Raw genomic sequence first — 20,973 nt, 5'->3', positions numbered from 1 at the left:
GCTGAGCTGTTCTGTGCTGTGCTGTGCTGTGCTGTGCTGAGCTGTTCTGTGCTGTGCTGTGCTGAGCTGTGCTGTACTGAGCTGTTCTGTGCTATGCTGTGCTGTGCTGCGCCGCTGGGAAGCCCCACTTGCCTCCTGGTGGAAGGTCTCATTACAGCAGCGAGACTTTGCAGCTCCAGGAGCTTTGCAAAAAGCAGGGCATGAGCTGCAAACACCTCACAGGGAGGGGTGCCCGGCATGATGCTGCCCCAGAGGCAAGCAGTCACTGCATGGCCCAGCCCCAGGAACAGCACCTTGGATTACGGGAGGCAGGAATGGGATGTCCATGTCACACTCACAGGCATTTCCCAACACAGCAAAGCTCAAAGAAAAGAAAATAAATACCCCGTGTCCCTGGGAGGCAGTGAATATCTGCTGCATTGTGCTGCTGCAGCTCTCCCCACAGATCTCCTTTGGACAATGGAATGTTAAAGAATATCTCTTACAACTGGAAAAAAAAAAAAAATCGCATATGTGCTTTTATCCTGCTGAGTGAGGGCAGCACCTAGCCCATGGGTTCTGAGGAAGGCTGTGTTTGGACTTCAGTGCCCAGCTGAACTTAAAGATTACTCATAGGAAACTTCACATGATGTCCTATTAGCTGGAAGTCTTTGAAATATATATTCTTCTTAGGTGATGAGAGCAGAGGTTTTCCTTCCTGCATCACAGTGACACAGGCAGAGCTGTGCACCCCCCTCCTGTCCTTGCTTCCTGGTGATTCCCCTCTTTTACTGCTCTCTCCTTTCAGTTAGACCTTCTCTCTTCTTCGCTTTTCGTTTGCTTTGAGTATTTTTAGAATGAAACAAACTAAATCTCTGTCCTAGAGGGAACTTTAAATGTTTGGTAACTGCTGATACCCAAAAAACTCTGTGCAGTCCATGGCTGTTGCTCTGTGCCTGCCTCTCCATCCCTGGAAGGGCAGCAAGGCAGGGAGCAGGGATCTGCCTTGCATGGAGCCACTCTCCAAACAAACACCAAATCAGAGCAGCCTGGCCCCCTCATTAGCAGTGGAACATCAAGGACCTTCATGCAGCAAAATTAACTATTTTTTGTAGGGTGTTTAACAAAAGAAGAGATACTAATGAGGTTAGTTAAAGGGTGGCCCTCTTTCATTAGCTCTGCTGGGCTAAGTCTGCCAGTGAGGAACTATCAAGAAGATTGCTTTTTTTAATTACTCTGTTAATTGATATAAAACAAAAAGGACGCAGATTAGTTGCATGCAATTAGCAAATTAATTCTTGGCAATTACAGACTTAATAATGGAGTACTTTTGCTGCTGTGTGTTGGATTCTGTGGCCTATATTCATTGCCTGTATGAGCTGAATATTTTTTTTTAAAAAGAACAAGAGTTAAATATAGACATGTACACATTTCCCTGGAATTCTCTCAATAGAATGATGAGGAAGATAAAGTGCATTTTTCATCTTTGACACAGCAGTGCCTCACAGCATCTGTATTGTTGACACTGAAGCCTAAGGTGATGTGTAAGACAGCTCTGACTCCTGTGCTTGTGAGCTGAGTGAGACAAGTTAGGCACAAGTTTCAGTCCCTTTCTGAACGGGGCCAATGGGCAGGAATATTGGAAATCAGGTCCTTAGGGTCTAACCTCAATCTAGGACTCTTCCCAGGCTGCAGCACTCCAGCAGATCAAGTAGGCTGAAAAATATCCCAATTCTCCTTGAAAAGTCACAGGCTTTGGGTGGTTGCTGTTGAATGATTACAGGGCTGTCTCCTGGCAGCGGGATGCTCTTCCCTGTCCTGCACACTGGAGGAGGAGGAGGAGTTTGGGGGCTGGTGGGCAGTGAGGCCTCCCCTGTCTGGTGACCTCGTGTGTGCAGGACATTGGGATGGAGAGACAGTGGTATTGCCCTATCCAAGGGAATCAGCACAGGGACTGAGATACCTCACTCTGCCTGACCCCAGACCAGGGGAATTTGATATTATTTAGCATTCAGCCTGAGTGACCCCTCTGCAAACCCACCTGGCAGGTTACAGTGCTCTGGAAGGGAGGAGAAAGCAAAGCAGGTGGGAATGCTTGCTCTGAAATCTGCCCCACTGCAGAGGAGCTGGGCATTTCCATGATCCACAATGACAGCAAGCAGCTTATCCACGCCCTCTCCTCTCCTCTCCTCTCCTCTCCTCTCCTCTCCTCTCCTCTCCTCTCCTCTTTTCTTTCCAAGTGAACTCACAGAGAAGACAATGGTCACATCCATTGCTTTGCTCATATTGCTTTCCAATATTTTTATTTTACTCCAGACCAAGTCCATGTGTTTTTGCAGGCAAGCAGGGTCTGGGGGCAGGAAGGGTCTTGGCAATTATACTCCCACACACACGAAAGGGGGAGCACATGGAAATGTTAAATCCAGAGAAGTCTGGAGGGGGAAAAGGATTCTCTCACTGACTTCAGTCTGTTGGGGATCCTTATTCTGGTCTATATTTGGAGAGAACCTAGCATAGCAAAGGTGCCTGACAGACCTCCTGCTCCTTTTTTTTTCCAGTCAAATCAGGATTAGCATTAGGGATTCTTTATTTGGATTGGGAAATGTCAGTGAGGCTGTCTGGCAGCACAGGTTACAGAGAGGCAGTGAACAAAGTTTACATCCAGCGAGATTAATTTACACCCTGCAATAGTGGATGTTCCACCTTTCTCATTGCCTCCAACCTTGCCTGGGTGTATCAGTTCCTCTGGTCACTGTCAAGGACTCAAAAATGTTGAGAGACCTTATTCTGCTGGGTAATTGCTTTGATTCCATAGATTAAATTAGTGAAAATAGACACTGAAGACTTTATTAGTGCATCTCTTTCTTCCTGTAAAAACCCTCCTTTTGTAAAAGGGAGGGAATGAGACTGTCTGCAGGGCAAGGCCATGCAGGGATGTGTGCAATGGGAAGGCACAGGGAATCTCTCACGGGAGCAAACAGCCTTGCAGGGTTTCACTGCAGGAGCATGAGGCTTCCTGCAGCCACGCATCTCCCTTCAGCTGTTTCAGGCTGAAATCTGCCTTTAAATCCCTATTTGCAGAATACCTGTTCAATTGCATTGTCACTTTTCAGCTCATAGTAACAATATTGTTTTTTTCCTTTAACCCATCCCTTTTGCTGTTAGCTGCTATCCCAAGCTTTTTGACAAGAATATATACTTTTCATGCATACAAACCAGCCTGTTTCCATCTCACTCCTTCTAAAACCTTCTGACTACTTTTTAAACCTAAAAATATTGGTCCCACCTACAGTGACCCTCAGGCAAGCCAGAAGATAATTTGATGCATCCAGTGTTTTGCTTCACATGAGTTCTCAGTATTGACAGGGAGGAAAAAACTGTGAAGAGAATAGATCAGACTTGCTCTTAAAGATCTCTTAAAGAAGAAAATAAGCAGCAGCCAATAATTAGATTGTTTTCTTCCAGCACCCAAGCCCAGAGTTTATTTGCAAAGCAGTTTCTCAAAGAGTGGTTTAGCAATGAATTGCTGATGAGTTTGGGCACAAGGAGTGGGCTGAAGCACCTGCAGAGGTGCAGTGGCTGGGGAGTGCCAGCACAGGGATGTGGATGCAGCCTGAGGATCAGATCCTGCCCCATTCCCCACTCCAGCCAGTCTCTCCAACCTGGAGCAGGGTGTGACCCTCAGCATTTTGTTTCCCCACTGATGCAGAATCTCAGCTCAGAGGCTTTTCAAGCCATAAAAACCCTCCACTGGAAATTCAGTCATGATTGAGGGCAGGGAGAGCACAGGACTGAGCTGGGCCTGTCCCTGAATGTTCCTGGAGAAATTTCTTCAGGCAGAGCCACCAGTGCTCCCCAGCACGTCTGTCCTCCCTCCCAATCCTAATGTCTTTCCCCTTCCCGTGCAATTCCATTCTTTGGAGGCTGCTGGGTGGGGGCTGCTGGGGTTCAGCCATGCAGGAAGGCAGTTTGCTGCCTCCTGCTTTAATTTGGGAGTGTTTTCTCTTCCTTCTTCTCACTTGTCTTTCGTGCCCAGCAAAGCCCAGCTTCTACTTGGGAAATATTCCTTCCAATTTGCCCAAGGTTCCAAGGGAAGTTATACCATGTAAATGTCCTCTTTTCACCACTGTTCCTTTCCTGCAAAACATGTGCCTTGCTTTAATTTTTTTTTCCTTACATGAGATATCTTGTTTATTTTTCCCCCTGTCTTTGTTCCCCCTTTGCTGCGGCTGCTTCTCCTGCTGGTGCTGCATTGCTGGTTGCCAGAGAAATGTTTTTCTTTCACTTTTATTGTAATTTATTGATTGTTTTCCCCCTCCCCTTACGGGCCCAGAACCTTTTGCTTCTACCAAATGAGACACCAGGCATTAACAACACTCTGTATGCAACTTAAAGAGTTAAAATGAGGAGGGCATGCCCATGTCACACGCAGTCAGTGAGGCCATGAGAGGGCCTGAGCCACTACACAGAAACCAGCAGCATTATCTGTCTGACTTCTCCCTCTCCTCCCACACACTGGGGACATATTTTTTCTCACACTTCTGAGGGTTTTCTGCCTCCCTTGCTACCTGGCTCCACAGCCAGCAGTCCTGCCTGTTCCCCTCTCCGGGTGTAAATGGGTTGTGATTTGTTGGATTCCATCACTGTTTCCTCTCCAGAAGCTCTGGAAAGCAAAGCCATGAGCATTAACTTCAAGGAGTTTGCACCATCTTGTCTGCTCCTGATGTAACTCCCTCCTGGCCAATGCTCACAATCCTTAGGGAGAGCTTTAATTGTTATTTTCAGGGAATCTTTATGGAACTGGAGGGATTTCTTTCCCCTCCAGCTCTTTCTCAGGGTACCATGGAGCTATATCCCCCTTTCCCTGACCTATTTGATTTTCACTCCCCGTTGTAAAGGGCAATCCCCATGCCTGCCAAGGTCTGCATGCAATGATGTAGGAGGGTACAATCTTCTCCATTACCATTAGTTGTGGTCCTGGTTATCTGACATTATGTTTCCTCCAACAAATCCCATTGGCTTCAGAGTTGCATGGGTAGAGATCTTATAAAACACAGATATTGGGGGGCTAAAACATGCTAAATCTGTCCCCAGGGATCTCTTCTGAGCTGATCCTGTGTTTTCAGAGACCTCCATTTGTAGAAAGCATGCCACACTACATTGCTACAATGCAAAATATGTTTGGCATTAATTTAAATGAGAAACACAAAATTTATTCAAATATTTCAGTGGATGGTATCACCTTTGTACCCCGCTGCCAACCCACAGGTCCCTCCTGCCACTCTCCCCTCATACCTCCAGCCTCTTGACACAACATCACCTGTGTGTGCAGCAAGAAAGGAATTGCATCTGCTAGTGCCCAATAATGTTTAGGACAAAAGTCTTCCATAAGGAGTTTTTTGGGGTTTTAAGCTGAGAAAAACCCTTGTGGAACAGAGTGTTGCTCTGGGGCTGAGTCTCCTCAGCACTGTCATAGTAACAATCATTTATGTGTTGTTTTTTCCAGGTTTTTTTCCCCCTGACTGTAGGTCTGAAAAATAAAAACAAAAACACAAGCCAACATTTAAAGCATCAGCATCTTTTTTTGCAGATTTATTTTTTCACATACACAAACCTTCAGAGGCAGAAAGATGTATTTGCCAGCTCGTAAAGATATACATTAGCCTTCATAAGTACAGGTTCAAGAAGTTGTGTTGGATCCTCCAAGTTTTTCTTACACCTACGACCATATTTCATCAATAAATTTGCTATCTAGACAGTACACAAAACTAAAATTGGACCAGCAGCTGACAGCCTGGGGACTGAGCTAGGGACTGTCAGAGCTGGCAGTGTTTGCTAATTGAGTTAAAAGAAAAGATATCCTTTTTCTTAGCTGGGGAAGTCTGACACATTTTCTGGGGTTATGGAAAAAGGGACACACACACAGACACACACAAACCCCAAACATTTGCCAAAGGGTCTCTTTGTAAGCAGCAAGACCAGCTCGGATTCAGGTACCCGAAAGCCTGCCTGCTTCAGAGTGTGTTATTTGCTTTTTCACAGTCAATAGGCAATCGTAGATGACAACAAAATATTGGATCTCGCCTGCAGCGCCGTGGAGCCTTTTTCTTTAATGTGCCAGCACTGAGAAAGAAACTTCCACAAGTTGTGCAAATCACTGCTGGTCAAACGAAAACTTCGCTGTAGCATGAAATGCGAAGTGGCACCTTAGATACAACTAATGGAGCTATCATGGGCCTAAAAGTAACTCTCAGGGCACCTCAAAGGGATTTGTTTCTTCCCTTTCAGCCTCCCTGTCTTGCAGGGACATTTGTCATTGCCTGTCTCTGAGTCCCCACTTGGGCTGGCTGTAAATCATCGGGCGCTGGGACTCGCAGGCACGTGGGAGCGCGCTTGGAGGGAGCCTGGACAATGCATCATCTCAGGTGGGGATAATCCTCAGCTCATCGTGACCTTGGCTTTGCTGCAGAGAAAAATAGTGTGCAGGAGAGGAGGGTTTGGGGATCTGCTTTTGGCCGGAGAGTTCAGCTCAGGGAAGGGATGGGGAGGGCTGAAGCAGCCTCTGGCTCTGAGCTCAGGGCAAAGGATGGAGTCCAGCCACACTCCCACACCCAAACTTCTCTAAAACCAGTGGATGTGGCATGACAAGCTCACAGCCCATCTTTAATATGCCAGAAGCCCCTTCATAAGGAGAAGAACCTGATTGTGGAAATGGAAGCGGAAACATCATTACATTTTCAGAGTAATGAGCTTGGCCCCCACCCTGTAGCTAATTAAAACTGTGGAAGTCTTATTTCGGCTGTAATCAACCTAAATCTTAGCTACAAGCACAGCAATTTTTTTTTTTTTCAGTGTATGTGGCTTTGCTTTTTTGTTGGTTAGTGAGCAGGGGAGGAGGAAGTGTCTTTTCTTCCATGGCAGGAGCTGTTTGAGCTGATTCCTTGACCATGCAGGGGATGTGGTTCCTGCAGGGACAAACACAGCCCTTCTCTGTTTATTTAGAGACAGTTACCAAACACAGAGATATTCCAGTGCTCAGGGGTTTCAGCCTGATCTAGGATGAGCAGATATCTTAAATGTAATAATCAAAAAGATAGAAAAACAGGTAACTCATCTCTCTTGAGCTTTAAATACGAATTGGTTCAAATTTTAGGTGCGTTGTTTCTTTCTTCATCCGTGTTGCCTGCTCTCCCCAGCTGAGCCACATTAATGCAGAGATTGAGATCCCCTTCCCAGCATCTCTAAATGGATGGAGGAATCCTCCTGAGGCAAACAAGAGGTGAAGATGTGTAAGAAAAACCTCAATTTAGTATTCTAATAAGAATTAGGCATCCACATTTCTTTAACAGCTTTGCAATATCAGACGTGAAGCACAAAGGGATCTTCTCCCCAGCTCAGGGGCATGACACACTCTGTGGACCACGCACAGAAGAACTGCTCTGGCCTTCCCCACTCTCAGCAAATTATGATTTCCTACTTCAAAAGCTCTGAATTGTACATATATCATGAAATACAGAGTTGTGGAAAAAAATCCTGATCCTTCAGAAAGCTGCAGTCCTGGCGGGCGGGCAGATGCTGCGTGTGCTAATAGTGAAAATACAGAGAGACATTTCCCTGCTTGGTTTTCTTTTTGGTGGGGGAAAAAAGGGCACGTTCAAAGCACTGAGCACACAAATGTGTGCACACACAAACCCTCCAGCCTCTGCACATGTATTCACTGGGGGTTCAAATTAAACTCCAAATTGTGCAACTGTGATCTGTCTAGATTAGAAGTGGGCTTAGATTGCAATTAAGTCAAGGGAAGTCAAGAGCTTAGATAACGATTATAATTTTTTTTCCTATTTGGAAGAACCAATTGGAAAAAAAGAAGAAATAAAAAGAAGATTAAAATACAGTATATCTGTGCACATGCACTAATAAATTGTCATTAAACAGTTCCTTCCTTATTGTCTAAATGGAGATACTATGAAATATTTGTAATTAGCAACACAATTTATTAAAGCTGCCCTATCTTGGCTTGGTGCTGTTTCACAATCAAATGCAGTTTGGGATTTTGCAGCCAACCATTTTTTAATCACCAGAGCACTTCATTTTTAGTAAATCCAACCCTAATTTTTGTTATCCCCTGCTGGGCTTTACTCGAAAAAAAAAAGTTTAATTTGGTTGAGATCCCCTCAAAATCATCTCTGCTTAATGCCTCCCAGCCTTCTGCAGTCTGTCTGCCTGTTTTGTACAAAACACACACGCAAGCAGTAATCAGCAACTATACCCCAGCCTTGCATTAAATGTCAGTTTTGTGCTTTGAGATTTTTTCATGTGCTTTTGAAAAGCAGGGTGTAGCAGGATGCAGCCCACATAGGGAAAAAAAAAAAAGAGAGAGAGATACAGCAGAAAAATAGTGTTCATTATAGGGGAGAAGTAAGTAAATGATAAGAGATGATTTAGAGATCCGGAATGTAAAATGCATGATGCAAACCTTCAGAAATGGACTGCTCCTACACTATTAGGAGTTGAAGGTCGTGCCACATGTCATTGGAAAGGTAATTTTCTCTAGATTTTGAAATAGGATCTCAGATTTGACCTATGCCCCCCGTGTCCAGAACATCTGGGCATCCTTAATGCATCTATTTATTTTCCTTTTTTCCTTTTTCCTTTGTTCCCACAGCAGGAGGACAGTCCCCAGTTTGGAAGAAAGAGAAAAAGAATGGCCAGATTTCAGTTTTAGTCTTGCTGTGGACTTGTGGGAGACCCTGGACAAGTCATTCCATGCCTTTCAGTTCCCCCTTGTCAGTAAGATGGATTTGGTAGAGAAATGCTCAGATAACTCATTCTTAGATCTCAGTATTTGATTAATTAATGCTCAAGAGTTATTTTGTGATGCTCACATGAAATAAGTTATTCACAGCACATTCAGATGTGCTTCTATTGCTTTAACAGCTTTGAGAATGAGATTTGTTTCCCATAAACAAGATACCTTTATCCATATCAATAGGTATCTAAGTGTGATTCCACAGGGTGCAAAATTATATGAATGACTTGAAATACTTTTATCAGATATTTTTCATTACCTTTTGAAACAGACTTAAAATATCCTTCTCTTAAATCTTCTTCTCATGCTGAGCTCAGCTAGAAATACAAATGTTTAGTGCATTGAAAGCCAAAGCATCCAAAAATATAGTTCTCTAAGGAAAATGTAGGTGCCTATGTGCTTCAGTTTCCCTCATCATTAGACTGGGAAAAGTGAGGTTTATCTATAGAGACTAAAGGAGGAAGAGAAGCAGAAAAGCTTCCAGACAGTTCCTGCAGACAGCTTTCCTCAATATTTTGAGACAACCTCTCCATGCAAGGCAAAATTTCTGTTCTGTGCAAAAATCTAACTGCTCAGCCTACTTGGCTTCCTGATTTCCAGGGAAATCTTCAAACACCAGAGGCCAAAATTTCTCCAAGGCTCAAATTAAAATCCTTTGCCTCCAAGGAAAATAAAAAAAAGCTCAGTACACATTCTTAGCAATACTGCAGTGTAAGGAGAGCGAACATCCCAAAAATAAATGTTTTCCCAAGGGTAGCAGCAGTGTTTGACAGGAGGGCGCTCACCCTGGTGGTGTTGGGCATTTGCACTGTGCCTGGTGAATGAAGTCAGAGACTAAAATCAGACCTAAAATCATTGGTGCTTCAAATCTGCTTCTGCATCAGCCTCATCAGGGTCCTGTCTGCAGCAGCACAGGCCTGGAGAGTGCTGGAGCAGAGCCCTGCTCCTCTGGGATGCTCCTCCAGACAGCCCCATGGCAGCCTGGGCTCCTCTGCTCAGCTGCTGCCCCCTCAATTCTCCTTTCTGTTTATCTTCTCCTTATAAATGGAGCCCAGCTAATCAGCCTGATGGCCAGGATGCCTGTCAGAAAACATCTAAAAGGATTTTAATCCCTCCCCCTCCTTCAGGAAAGCTTGTGCCTGCAGTGGGAAAAGGGTTCATGATTCTGGCTGTGGAAGGGAGCAGGGGGATGTGTACTTGGGGGCAGAGCAGCTCTTTGCAGCTATGGACTTGGGGTTCACATCAAATTCCCAGCTAAACATCCTGTCTAAGGTGAACTTAAAAACAAAGTCATCTTGCAAATGGTTCCCCCAGCAGGTTGAGACATGCTGTTGAGGATAATGTGAACTCCCTGCAGTCTCAGAGAGACAGGGAGAAAGCAGCTTATTTCCATATCTTAATTAAAATTTCCATTAATCCCATCTGAGGCCTCATAACTTCAAAAACTTGGACAAAAAACCCCAACACTTATTTCTGATAAATATTTTAGACTAATTGTTCTGAGGTAGCAGACATCTCTGGCTGGTGAATATCAACGAGCCGTGGGTGCTGCCGGCTGTTTAAAGGGAACCGCCAGGGTTTTGTTTGTTTGTCCTCTGAAAATTACTGAACATCTCGAATGCCAGAGATGGGAGACACAGGAAACAAACAGGGCGGCTGCAGCTCCTGTAGCATTGTTTGGAGGCTGCTTTTGTGCCTTGCAGGCTCCTTCCTGAAGGCTCAGAGCCCAGGTGCTTCCAGAGCAATGGGAGCTGCTGGGCAAAGGAGCTGCTGCTCAGGACAACATCTCCTAACGATGCTCTGTCTTTATCCTCCAACTCAGCAGGGAGTTTCTATGAAAAGTATGAGAATCAGGGGCTTAAAAGCAAAACACAGTTTCCCCAACCATACTCTGAGCCTACAGGAACTGCTTTTTGAAGAGAGATGTGGATCTGTGGTGTAGAGGGGCTGATGTCAGTGGAGAAGATGAATGTTTAGAACATGACCTGGCCTTGCCTTCCTCTCTTGCCCATCCCAGAGTCATGGGCTGCTGGTTTTCCTTGCATGCAAAGCCTCCATGTGGGATGGAAAAGTCACCATTCCACTGGACAGCCATCAGGAACCCAGACAAGATCACGATTTTTCCCTCTGTGCAGGGACACAGGGATTCCTCTCCTTTAAACCAGGATCACAGGAAATATCCATTCACACTCTGCCTCACTTCTACCAGTTTTTCCATCTTCCCATCGCTCCTGCAGCTTTTCTGGCAGTGACCACAAAGACATTCCTAAAGAACCAGAAAAAAGAGCACAACTAATGGCAGTTTCAGCCACCTGCCTGGCCACAGGAGATGGCTGAGAAACAGCAAGGTTTAGAAGGGCAAGAAGAAAAAACACAGTCAGGTTTTTCCTTTAAAATCATGCTTCTCCCCCATTCCTGGGAGTCTTGAATGTCCCTTTTGCACAGTGCTGAAATCAACAGAGCCCAAATCCCATCTCTTACAACCCCACTCCCCCCTTCAGCCCACTTTCTTTGCTTCCCAAATTTGACATTAATTTGGGATAAGAAAATACTAATTTAGGCTTTGTGGAGTGGATGCAGGTTTGGGGATAGCACAAAAGGTATTGGGTTTTGGCTCTTTCTCCCATAGCACAAAAGGTATTGGGTTTTGGCTCTTTCTCCCATATCATTCATCTTTGTAATCAGTTTAACAAATGAATTTAATGATCTTTCACTTAATTTTAAATGCTATTAATTTAATCCATGGAAAGAAGCATTTTTTACTGTTTGAATGCATGCAGGGGTAAGCAAAATGCTTTCATGTTTCTGTTGAGCACCAAGGTGTATTTGGGAATGCAGAGAGAGGACTCTCCATCCCTGTTTAATGGCACATAGGTGAGAAATGAACCAGGTAACAAAGCTGAAGTGGGAGGAATGGGGTGGAAAACAGAGCAGACCTTCAGCTGGGGCAAGGCAGGGAATTTGTGTCCGTGCTCCTGGAGGGCACAGCTGTTGGGGTATGGAAGTGTGAAAGGACAGAGCTCCTCTCTGGCTCTGCACTCCTGGTGTCAGTGGCAGCCACGGAGAGCACCAGCCATAATTAAACCCCAGTGCAGAGCTCAGGGTCCCAGAGGTGACATCCTGGGGATGAGCTGAGCATTGAGAATGGCAAACTGCAAGGGACCTGCTGACAGCTCCTCCGTGGTCATAGATCACCTCTGAGTGACAGAAAATTGGACACACATCACAAGGAAGGCAGGAGAGAGCTTTGGGGAGGGGGGAGGAAGGGGAGAAAGCAACCATTCCTAAAATGAGTCTAAAATCTGCCTGGTTGCTAGGGAAGTGGGACTCCTGGTAAGTCATTTCAATTTGTACCTATATTTATAACAGTATGAAGATACGTTTTATAATCTGTGTAATAAAGAACCTCATCAGCAACTTCTCAAAGAAACTTGTTATTACAGAGAATGACACTCTAATTGCCTCCAGACATTTAGCTTGTCTAGTGAGTGAAGTAACCTGATAAGCTATTGAGCTATTAAGTGATGTAGAATCAATTAATGTAGTTAGATAAGAAAGTAATACCCTACCTAGGTTAACTAAGTAGTATGTGTCAAATGAGTCACTATTAATTCAGGTCCAGAACACCACAGTACACCTGTATAATTCTTAGTAACCTTGATGAAATTGAGGGGATTGCATTTTGACCAAAGAAAACTTGTTTTTCAAAGACTTTTTGTGAAAAAAGAAAATATACAGAATTCATTACCAGGCTCATTTTTTCCCGGTAATATTCTCCATAAATTTAAAACATAAATTACTGAATAGCAATGCTGTAGAGATGGTTAAAGTGCAGGGACTGATTATTTCGAGTTTCGGAAAGAGAGGGAGACATAGGGGGAAGGCAACTTGAATTTCCACGCCAGCATGGGAACACAAACAGGAGCTGGATAAATGGGGTTGGAGATGCTCATGTCACCTGGTGCAGGCTTACCCCCACAGCCCTGGAGAACAGCACAGAACCATCAGTGCCTCAATGTCCTTTCAGCCTGCAGCACCCCAGGCTGGGCTGTCAGAGAGTGGGGCTGACACGGGGACAAGGTGACAGATGGGGAAGGGTCACCATGCCTTGTGTAGATACAAGCAAGAAACATGTGAGGCCCGAGTTCCAGCTCCAGTTAATTTTGTCCCTGTCTGATCTAGCTCTGGGTGTGATTATCTGGAGTGTGTTAGAGCAGAGGAGAGGAGAACGGGTGAGAAATTATCACCCTGTCTGTCTCACCACTGCTGCAGGTTTCCTCTCCTGATATATTGTCTCTGTAGCTGGGGAGTGCAGAGGGAGGTTAATGAATCTTAAAACATTTGTAAGTGGCACAGTGTAGCTCCAAGCAAGCTGGGGTTCTCGGGAAAGTCTGCATTGCTGTGCTAATGTGCTGCTCAACAAGAGCTAATTAGCCCTACCTGGGAGCGCAGAGCACCGGGGACACGGTGGCACTGCCAGCTCGGGGGATGGCTGTGCTGCCTCCAGCCCTGCTGGCTCCACAGCTCTGCTTTGGACCCTTTCTTCCATCTCTTCAAGCTTTTAGAAAGAGATGTTTTCAGCTATGAAATTGCAGTCACCCAGGTCTCTTGCTGTAGGGGTTGTTCTCATGCATGTATCCAGCTGGCTGGTCATGTCCAGTATTTTTTATAGATATATAAATATAAAATCACAGAATATCCTGAGTTGGAAGGGACCCACACAGATTCATGCCCTGTAAAGTCAGGGGTTTAACACTGAGTCCAGGAATATTTTGAGACTTTCTTCCAAGATTGAGTCCATCATGGAAGGAAGGGCTCAAAGCAACGTGTCAGAGGTGGAGCAGCACCTTCAGGCACTCGTGGGTCAGTTTGCATCATATGACCTGCTGTGGTTAGATAACAACTTGCTTAAAGCTCTTCATAAATCCTTGGAATTGGTGTTTGCAGCTTTGGAAATTTGCAGTCCTTTGGAAATCTGGGCTTGTAGGGGAAATGGCAAGCTCTTGCAGGAAGGTTTATTGCATATTGCATTGTGGGTGATCTAAGACAGAAGAATATTTGGGAAAATATTACCATTAACACCTCTAAAATGCCCCATTACATGAGGTGTAACCACATGGAAAACTTGGTATTTCTTCTGGGAAGGACCACAGCAGTTCCCTATGGACCATAGGGCAGCAGTAAAAGACCAATGAGCTGAGGGAAATGCAGAAAAATAAATATATCAGTAGTGAAGGTTTTAGAGCTTCCTCTCGAGCATTTAGATGTGGTACAGGATTGGAAATTTTGTTTCTGATCTTCTTCAAACATGAACAACCCAGAGCCATCTGAACTGATTTGCTTAATGTGCTGTTCAGCATTCACAGCATAAATTGAATTGTTAGCCTCTCTGTCTGTGCATTTGAATGTTTTGATTCTAATATTACCAGCAGAGCAACCTTCCCTAACTGGATTGTTCTCACAAGTAATGTTGATGCTTTGCACTCCCACTCAATTGATGTCATTGGGGCTAGTGACAAGAAGGTGCCTGTTAGAACAGGCTGAGATCAGATAAGAGCAGAGAGTGACAAATCAGAAATATCTCATTTTTCATCAATGTCCTTTATTTTAATTCTTTTTTTCTACCAGTTTCTAGTTATTCACTTCTGACAGGGATGGACTTGCAGATGCTTTATCCCACAGCTAAAGCCCCTGAGGTCCTAATTGGGATGTGTCCACACCTTCTCCCAGTGCAGAAATGCCCATCAGGAAGAGTTTGCAGCTGAGCATTGCCTCATGACACTTGTGTGTCTGCACAAGGTTTGTGTGTAATACTGGGAGAGAACCCAGCTCTCCCCATGCCAGTGGGTACAGATTGTCCAGAGTGCTGGAAAAATGCATTTTCTGGGCTGGCTGAGCTTCTCCTAAGTCATATCCAGGCTCATATGGAGCCACTGTAGCTCTGAGATATTTAGATATTTTTATATCAGTACAGTTGACCTGAAATTCCAGAGCAACATGCAGCATCTTGACACCTGTGAAATTCTGGGGAGGAGTTAAAGGCAGGAGTTGTTTGGGAAGTTTGAGACTGCAGGACCTTGTGGGGCTAATTTTTCAGTGGTGCTGTGGGGAGGCACATCCCCAAGCGTGTGTCTGGTGCAGATATCAGCACAGAGCTGGGTCTCTGTGAGTTGGATCTTGGTAGCAAACCCACGTGGCTGCAACAGACACCATCAGGGACCAGAGCCCTGGGAAGGAGAAGTGACAGCACCACCATGTCCATCAAAAAGAGCAGGATATGCAAAAGTTACAAAAAACATCATGGAAGACTAAGCATGGGATTTGGGATATAGCAGAAGTGAATTTGTCACTCCTAGATCTCAGCAAAGCCTCTTACCAGAGAAAGGAAGAGGCAAGACTCTTCTCTGGGGTCCTTCCATGTTGTGACCTGTGTTTTTTAGTCCTTTCTAGAGTTTGATGTTTCATACGTAGACAGTTGCCAGGGGGAATTTTGCTTACACTGTAATTTTCCATTTGCTGCCAGACTTCAGACAGATGAGTGCAAAGTGTTCTCTCTGCAACTCAGGAAATAATTTTGCAGTCAGTGTGAACACTGTGAACCTTCTAATTTATTTTTTTTTCCCTATAATAACAGTTTGGCAAATCAAAGTGTCTGTTCATTTAGGCAGGAAAAGCACCTGGGAGCCATGCAAAAAATAATAAAATAAAATACACAGGCATAGAGCTGGACTCTGAGCTGGCCGTGTCTCAGATTAGATATTCTAAGTGATTAGGAGTATTGAACATTTTCCATTTTATCTTGTCTGCATAGAAGGAGATGCATTGAGGGTGACTTCAGAGGGAAGGAACTAACATGCACACCAAAGTTTCTAAGTACTTTTATTTACACAAATTCCTTTGCCTTATTTTCCAACTTCATAAGACATTGGTCATTAAAATGAATTCAGAAATCTGGCCACTACCAGGAAGTCAAATGGGGGAAAAAGAAAAAGCGAATATTTGTGCTCTGCATGATGGAAGTTAGGGAGACATGATTGCATTTTTTGCCTGTCAAATAAGTTGCATTTTAAGCCAAGAAACCTAAGGGTGGGACACCAAGAAAGAGAGAAGGATTTTCCCAAAGAATAATTTTTAATTAGTTAAAAAACCTTAAATAAATTTTTAGACAGTCACCCAGATCACCTTATCCAGTAAATAATATAAATACACTCTCCCCTTTACTCCTGACTCACACATACCCACATACTCACGAGACCAGGTAAGCAAAACCACTCTTTGTTTTGTTCTCTTTGTTCCTTTTGTTCACCATGCAGCAATGAAAGGTGACAGCCATATTTGTTGTAACATTTCTACAGGAAGGAAGAGATAATTACCAGCCCTTTTCATGGAAGAGGAAAAGGAGCAGGAGATATGTCTCCTTCCAGCTCCCAGAAAGCCAACTGCACTCTGGCAATGGCTCCCTCCCCACCTATAAAATTGGCAATAGCCTCCCCCCATTGCACATATTTATACCTCAGCTAGGATTAGGGTTACACCTAGGGTTAGGGTTTTTAAACCACAAAGCCCAGAGCTCCAGGCACACTGCATCTGCCAAAGGCATCCCAAGGGGAACACAAAACTCCCACAACATGGCTCCCTGCCCACCCTTCTGCTTGGAACTATTCTCACCACCATGCCCCTTGTGCAATATGACTCAAAGTTTCAGGGTGTAGAGGTCTACTGCCCTGGTTTTTAGATTTCATTTTTTCATCTCATGTAAAACAACAGCTGAGAAGACCTCAAAAAGCTCTGTGAGAAGGGGTCTGCTTTCACTGCCACCTGTTTCCTCACCCATTTCCATACGAAAGACCTCTGTTCATTTGCAGTACACTTGACTTCATTGATCAAATTGCTGTCTTCACGAGGCCTCCTTAACAATCTGCCCAGACAGATCTGCCTTCTGCCTTGGCTATTTTAGGGTGATTCTGGTTTTCATTAAATAAAACCTAAACTTCTTTTAAGAGGATATGTGTTATTTATGAGAAGCACCGGATTCGTTGGCACTGGAAATCAGAGCCTCTAATCTAATAAAATAATACAATCATTCGGTGTGAGTAAGTGTGGGCTGGTTCCTGGTCACCCTCCTGGTGGGTGTGGTGATAATGATCCACAGCCTGACCACAGGAATCAGAGAATCCCAGAACTGTTTGGACTGGAAAGGTCTTTAAAACTCATCTCATTCCAAGTCCCCTGCCTTGGGCAGAGACACCTTCCACTCGACCAGGTTGTTCCAAGCAACGTGACCTGGAGCAATTCTAGGGATGGGAAATGGGCAATGATTCCCTTCCCAATGCACGGGTGGATGAGCTCTCCCTGCATTGGGAGCCCTGAGATAAGAGAGCTCCCTTTCCCTTCCTGCCTCTGCTTGTTTGAGAAATGTGATGAGCCCCCAGATGAGCGTGTGCCCAAGGTCCAGTGCAGAAAAATGTGGGGAACCCTCTCACTTTTACTCTTTCATTCAGCAAGAGCAAACAATCCCAACAAGGTCTGTTCAGGTAACCACATGCCTCACTGCAGCTTTTTATTATTATTTTCTCCTATTTGTTTCCATTTGAAGGAAATTTGGAAATAAGACCTATTTAGCCTTCATAAGAAAAATTGCTTTATATCTTAATTTTTTTGTTCTTTGCCTTTATTTTCTCACTAGCTGGGATTTTCAGGCTGATTTATAAGATATTGAAAATATAATCTGTATGATATATTAAAATATAATTAAAAGTGTTATCATATTTGCAGCAGTGTGCTATGCCTAGGGAGGCTTTACAAGAGCAAATATATTTTTTGCATTTCCTGCACAAGTGAGGGAGACCAGATGACTCTTGGTGGATTTTTTTACTGATAGGAAAGTAGAAACAAAAACAGAGGGGGTGGACTGTGGATGCTTCCTGGTGTTTTACCTTCACTCCACTTTCTGTGTTCCAGAACATCTCCCAGTGGTACAGAACAAAAGGAGATAAAAATTAAGTTCACAGTCTGGGTTTCTCAGGTTATGATAAGGAAGATCTGGCATGGCAGCAGGATGGGGATGGCCAAGGGATGCTGAGCTGTAGCTGATTCCCATGACCTAATCCCCTGCCTGTGGAGAGCACCAAAGCTGCTCCATGGCAGAGCAGCTGCTCTTGGTGGGAGCTCATGGAGCTGGGAAACGCAGCCCTGCGAGAGGGAATGTATGGAATAGTGGGGCTGTGTATGCAGGGGAGTCCTTCTGGAGACCTCTCCCGTCTCAAAAAATCCTCCTTACCTTTGGTACATGACCCAAGGCTTCACCTTCCCACACTGGGATGAGCAGGCGTTGGGTGTGGGCTATGCCTGTGCCCTCATAGCCCCCTGTCAACTGGAGCTCTTTGCTGGGCATGGAGACTTGTAGGATACACAGCCTTAACCAGGAAAAAATGGGCAGGAATTCTGGGATTTGCAGCTGAACTCCACAAATCTCATTCTCTTACCTTCTGCAGCCCATATCCAGAAGGGAGTTGCACTGGGAGAGCCGCAAACCCATTTATTCCTCAGTGATCTATAGAGAGATGCAGGGTTCAGAAGTGGGGGATTTGGAGGATGAAGGATTAACTGGACAGTGCCATCAAGATAGGAAAGTAATTAAAAAAATAATAAAAAATACTCTATCATGTATTCATACATTGTATTAATCAAGCTGCCCAAGTGCTTAAGGAACTTGATTATCTTTATCCCTCTTCTCCTCTTTTTCTTTCTACCCCCAGGAACTACTTCTGTTCCTGCAGCTCATATTTTCAACTGTCTTTAAATAAGTGTTTAATGGGATTTATAGAAACACCTGAGCAGGTTAGATAGGTTATAATTCCCACTGATTTCACTGACCTTTCTGGGAGATGGGATACAGGCTCCTATATTGTACAGGCTTATTTGAAAATACTATTTCAGGTATGCTGGAAAATATTATTCCTATTAGATTTGTGGTTTAAATTCTTGGAGGTGCCATCAGAATGGGCTTGGTGCATAGAAATATAAATAAAAACTAAAAACATGTATATGTGTTGGTACCTGCCTCTGTGTGTGTGTGTAGTCTATATTGGTGGCTGAAAACCTGGTGCCTGCTCTTTGGTTTTTCCATTTTAGCTGGCCTATTATCAGAGATTTCTGGAGTGTGAGTTTCATAAGTAGAGGTTATCATACATTGCAGGCCATCTCTCCTGCTGGGGAGCAAAATGAAGGTTTGATAATGAGATCGCCCAAAGGCAGATAAGAGCTCCAGCTTGCTGAACAGTCCCTCAAGGTTTCATGTGATGGCAAAAAGGAGGGAATGCAATTTATTATCCTTCTCTCCTTGTACCTTCCCATTGTTTGAGAAGTCAAAGCAACAAACTACACGGGTTAAAAATAAATTAATTAATTATCAGAGCAGGAGACCCTGTGTGTTGTTATTTTTCTCTGAGGAAGGAGGTCTGTGATTCGCTCTAACACCGTGAAGAAAGTCTCTGAACTCCAAATCTTGAAATTCTACTTAACAGACAGACTCTCCCCTCTCTTCTCCTGCCTTCTTCCTGCTAGGGTGGATATTCTAAAATAAGTCAAGTGCTTTATCTCAGTGGAGGGTGGAGGATGGCTCTGTAACTGCTGCTGATAACCTCCCCATCTCCAATTCTGTTTGCTCTTCTTTCATGCTAAATGCTACAAAGTGCATTACAGGAAAGGGAAAGGTCAGATTTAAGCCATAAAACATGGAAGATTCTGAGCTGAAGTTGCCACATCATTAAGTCGCAGCATCTTCATGCTTATGTTTTCTAGCACATATGGTATATAAAATCACCTAGTGTTTCACAACCCTCTTAAATAATTAGGCACAACAGGGTTTGCTGGGTGACCACCTGGATAAAGTCAAAACAGTGGCATCTGCATCAACCAGATGGGAGTCTGCTCTTTGCTGCCATCAGGAAATGGACAGCCAACTTCCACTCCAGTGAACCAAAAGCTGCCTTCTCCCAGACAAGAAAGGGAAAGGGCAGAGTAGGAGAGAGCAATAAATATGTTTTCCTCCAAATTTCAGGTTACTGAGTCTCTACTGAAACCTCAAGGAGGAGAGCCTGTCCCCAGCTGAAGAAGCAGCAAGGAGGAGGTGAGTTGGATTTGTACATCACACCTGGCAATGTACGGGGCAAGTTGAACAAAGGTTTATATTTTTGTTTGGTTTTCTCATTAAAAAAAAGAAAAACACTGGGAGAATATTAACAATTTACTGTGAGGCTCCATTAGATCAAATCAGTGCCAATGATAGTCACTTATTTCCTCCATTTCGTAATGATTTACTCTATAAATTAATGCCTGCCTGTTTAAACACCCTCAGTGATTCAGTGCTGGGTGCCATGGCAATAAGTGGCAGGGACTAGGGCTGAACCCAGCAGTCATGTGGCTCTCAGTGCAGTCATTATGTGCACTGGTAATGGGGGGCTACGTGGGAACGCAGACAGATATTATGCAAACATATACTGACTTAAGTATCAATCTGTCACTGGTGTAACTCATGGTAATGGCCCCACCAAAGTCATTACACAGGAATATGCATTACAGCATGTTAAGCATCTATCATGGGTGCAGCTTCAGAGAAGCCATGGGGAAGATGCAAGGAGGTGCCAAACATCCAGATCTGAAGGATGCTCACGAAGGGGTTTAATTCAGCAAAGCCCCAAAGGAACATTCCTTTTTCTCCCGCTTTGCGCTCCAAAAAGATGGATCTGAAAAAAAAAATGTCTCCCAGCTTTAAGAAGAGGAAAGAAAAAAGAGAATCCTCTTGAGCGTGCATGTGTGAAGCACAAGCAAGTTCACTGCAGCAGTTCAACTCCAATCTCTGCTTCATAGGCACAGGCACAATAGGGGTTTGGTGGGACAGCCTCAGCCTGGCTGTACTACACAGCAGTTTTAGGATGTGATCCCTCCTCTTGTTACCCTTAGAAGTCGCTCAGCCTGATTTTGTGGTACAGAAGTGGAAGGAGAAGGTAACTTCTGTGTCTCTCTTCAGCTGATCCCTGTCCTGTTCCTGACACACCAATTAGTCCCTTTTCCATTATAAATCAGCCCCATGCCTCACTGGCAGGAGCATTCATTCCCCAGTTTTGTACAGGGTCTTTCCTCTTTCTGATGAGGAAGATTCTGCTCAGATCCAGACCAGGTAA

General features: G+C 44.3%; 1 long non-coding RNA gene across 5 annotated transcripts in view; it reads left to right on the top strand.

Annotated features, from left to right (window-relative positions):
* Positions 1 to 20,973, top strand: part of LOC115947992 — a 177,462-nt gene that overhangs the window by 102,233 nt on the left and 54,256 nt on the right. For all 5 annotated transcript variants that reach the window (XR_004081848.1, XR_004081849.1, XR_004081847.1 and 2 more), the window contains exon 3: positions 19,851 to 19,919. This is a non-coding gene — a long non-coding RNA (uncharacterized LOC115947992). The remainder of the gene's footprint in view (positions 1 to 19,850; positions 19,920 to 20,973) is intronic.

This window comes from Geospiza fortis, unplaced genomic scaffold, assembly GCF_000277835.1.
Source record: "Geospiza fortis unplaced genomic scaffold, GeoFor_1.0 scaffold188, whole genome shotgun sequence".
Classification (NCBI taxonomy): Eukaryota; Metazoa; Chordata; class Aves; order Passeriformes; family Thraupidae; genus Geospiza; species Geospiza fortis.
The sequence above is the reverse complement of the archived record's forward strand: the minus strand, read 5'-3'. Positions and strand labels throughout refer to the sequence as shown.